Source organism: Plasmopara halstedii (genome assembly GCF_900000015.1).
Source record: "Plasmopara halstedii genome assembly, contig: Scaffold_672, whole genome shotgun sequence".
In the NCBI taxonomy this organism is placed as follows: domain Eukaryota; phylum Oomycota; class Peronosporomycetes; order Peronosporales; family Peronosporaceae; genus Plasmopara; species Plasmopara halstedii.
Window position 1 is genome coordinate 262,799 of NW_020187589.1, and position 4,059 is coordinate 266,857.

A 4,059-nucleotide genomic window follows, 5' to 3' on the forward strand; every position below is an offset into this window, starting at 1 on the left:
GCGTGACACTAGGAAGATGATAGAACTTCAAGAAGGAGGAATTCGGGGAGCGGATAGCCTCAAATCAGGCAAAGACGGTTATTTCATGAGGAATGTAAATGAAGTGCAAATAGTTTGACCAGTCTAAGAAGCATAGCTTCTAAATACTTGTTCTTGTTGAACTGCAAATCACTAAACATCTAGTCACGGTGAAAACTTCTAGTTCAGCCTCTGTTTAGCGAACACGAAGCTAACCTTTATGCTTTTATAAATCGAGCTGCTTGAGCCGAAGGTAAAAATTGCACACCCGCCCAGCAGTGGGGCTACCGTAGCTCTTTGCTTAGAGGAAGCAAGCTAAGATCGACGACCTTCGTTCTTTTAAAGATCCAGTACTAGTGTAGCGAATCGCAATGCAATACTTCTAAGTATCAAAGCCTTACCAAGGCAAACAAATACTTGTTCAAAATTAAAATTGTACTAATTGTTTTAGTTGCGGCAGAACAGTCAATAGCTAAAAAACCTAGGTTTTCCCAATTAATAAAGCAATACCTGATTAATATAGCAAAACTTAATGAATATAGAAATATGCATCACTACTGGCAATCCTGCCATGTGGTGGCTCCATTTTACAGTGTAGCCACACCACTGTGTTATTACACTAACTGTCTAATACACACCTATGTACGTCGTCCATCCTTACAGAGGTACGTATAACTCCGTTACAGTCTTCCCCACTAGAATTGTAAATTTCCACATATTACATTTCACGGTCACCTCATACGAGGCTCGCGTGTCGGAGACACCTTCACGTTCATAAGAACAACTTTAAACCTTCTACGCTCTATGCGCAATGTGTCAACGACACACAAAAGACCCAGTATAGCTGGTTCGCAGGCAAAACCCTTCTTCTTCTGCACAGGGTGCATCTCGGACAGTGCTTCACGGGAAGCACATTTTGTCGAGGAGTTGGAGGAAGTCGACACATGTCCGTTCTACCAGAAGTAATATGATGCTTAGCGTCGTCTTGTGTAACCCGGGAAGCCGGAGGGCCATGAGCTGCTGTAGTAGTATGTTCATCCGTGTGCGAACCACAGAGCTGGAAGGAGCGTGATGGATAGTTCCATATGTCACAGGGCGACAATACGCAGAAAGACGGCGTTGCGCCTTGAGTTTGGAAAAATAAAGTTCATGATGGCGCTCAACGCGCACGTTCACTTTCTTGTGGCTTCGCTGCAAGGTAGACAGCGAAAAAAGTCTCCGATGCCGCTGCACCCATCGCTCAAAATTCTCATCGTCATCTGCAGCGGTTCTGCCATGAATGAGCCCAAATGGGATGGCCCACATTGCGGGAAAAGGGGCACCTCTATTTGAGCTCGAAGTCGAGCGCTGTACAGATCCATTGGGATCTCTTGGGGTACCAAAAAGCAAGCTTAACTTGTGTGGCGGCTGGAGGCCCAGCTACGTCGACGCCTAACGATCGAGTGATCGCGCCTTTTGCTCAGTAGCGGGATCCGCCGGGCAGGAGCCATATTCCACTGCGATTGCTGCTCCTGTGTCTCGTCGATGCGGTTGGTAACAATATCACTTCCCTGGAAGCCGAGAGGTCATCATAAACGTCTACGTCGTCGGGGAAGTATTGCCAAAGTGGCATCTCAACTAACACGAGTTCTCGAGTCTGGGATCCCCACCACTTCACAAGATAGTCCGTGAAACCCCGTCGACAAAGTCGACCCACAAGGCGTTTCGAGTAGTCGTGGACGCCATTATATTCAACTAAAAGAGTCGGCGGCAGGCGATGACAACTTGGTCGATCGCCGTCCGGTGACTCACGATGCCCTTCGAGCGTTGGATTACAAAGTCCGTCGTCATCGGAAGTCTGCCGAGCGTCTTTCCGAGGTCGCATATTGCTATGCGGAAGCCTTAGAGAGTCTGGAGTACTTCGTGTACCGACTGCCTCACGTTGAGGTGACCGGAGCGGCTCCTAGCCGTCGAGCAGACGAATACGTCACTTTGTGCGACGGTGGAGCTTCTTGCACCGTTCGAAAAGGAAATTGCTTCAATCCGTGTTCAGAAGCAGTTGCTGAATCAGCTTCTGGGTGGCCGGTTACCTTGTGCGCTGCCCCGTCGCCAACACTTGCGCCTATTCCGGTACGGCTTAAGCACGCCCACATAAAACACCGGGTTGGTGCGCATCCTACTCGGAAGGTTCAGCGTATACGCAAGGCTCGCTTTGCCACGACCTTAAATGGTCCAATAAACCGTAGATGGAGCTAAGAGAGCAGAGACTGCATGTGTAGGAAGGTTTTTAGTATTTAATGAAGTAAGGTCTCCGACCTCAATTTTTTCACATTTCGTCTGCTTCTTCCATCTGCATATTCTTTCTAGTGTCTTGGCTTCTAGCCATCGCATCGCGAACGTGTTTTAGGTCAATCCGTCTGGTCCTCGAACTTTTTACAGACGGTGATTGGGCTGACATCAGCTAGCCGTTCAGCTATACCTTCCCCTAGAGCCCTGAGCGATGGGATGGCGGCGTCAGCACAACACGAGGATTAACAAGCCCGTTCACGTAGAACGGTGTGTAGCCGGTAGATCAATGCAGTGCATTGTTCAGAGCGAACTCTACGAGTGGCAACATGGTGCTCCAGCGCTTCGGCGTTTCAGCGCAGACGCTGCGAAGAACGTCTTCAACGACGCATTCGAGCGCCCAGTCTGACCATCAGTCTGCGGACGATCCGCTGTTGACATAGTCAACTTGATGCCCAGCACCCTGAAGATTTTAGGCCGATAATTCCCATTGAAGCGCGGGTCTCTATCAGAGACTTCTGACTCCGGGAGTCCATGTTGTCAAAAGACACGATCGACAAACAGCGTCGCTGTACCCACACCGTCGATGGTGTCCGGCGCTGCTGCAAGATAAGCCATCTTGATCAAACAGTTCACAAAACCCACTATATCCATGTTGCCTGCTCAGTCTTTCGGCAGGCCGAACACAAAGTCCATACTCATGGACTGCCAACACCCGAGGGTACCTTTAGACCGGCCGGCGGTGTCGCCGTATTCGGAGATGATTTCACACTCTGACTCGTCTCACACGTGCGCGCATATGTTCTCGTCTACTGTACAGCTTGGGCCACCAATTGCGGCAGCTCACCGAGCTGTACGACTTCTCACGGCCGAGATGACCACTAAAGTGAGGTGTCGTGGGTCTCACAGAGGATACGGTATTCCGAATTTTCATCGTGAGGAATTACAGTTCGTGGCGTATCCGTCGAATCGGTGCTATAATACAGCAAATTATTACTTGATGAATATCGACGTTACCGCGCGCGCGAACCCGCCGACAATTTCTTGTTCAACTTTCCAAACTCCTTGCTCCTGGGAGTGTGTAGCAGCGCTACACACATACTATCACCCGCGTATGCGGCGCAGATCAAATTCGTCCCTCACTGTCGACTTCAAGTCATGATATGATTAAGCTAATAGTCCAGTCTGCGAGACAACGCATCAGCCAAAGGATTCTGCTTTCCTTGCCGTATACTTCTCCCCAATGTTATATTCGGCGAAGAATGAGAGCCACCTGTTCATTCTCTGCGAGAGGTGAGGCGATCGAGTCGCAGTGTAATGATATCTGTTAATCACGAACGGCTTTAAGCCAAGCGGATGCACCGTAAACTTGAAACGTGCATACTTCATTGCAAGGAATTCCTGGCCGTGGACTGGGTAGCTCCTCAAGGCGGCCTTGAGCTAACGAGATTAAAACGCGATCACCTGATCTCGCCCCTCGGCGTCTGCTTGCAGCGGTGCAGAGCCGATGGCAAAGTTCGAACCGTCACAGACGACGCTGAAAGGACGATTGGGGTCTGGCAGCGCCAGTATTAGTGCATGAAGGAGGCTGTCTTTGACCCCGTCAAAAGCCTCCTGGTGTTCGGTGTTCCAACACCATTCCGCATCCTTTTTAAGGAGATTGGATCATGGCCGGGCCATTTCTGCGTAATTTACGCTATACATGTGCAATAATTGGCAAGACCAAGCCACTTACGCAAGTCTTTCTGGTTCTTTGGAACCCGCCAATCCACAATG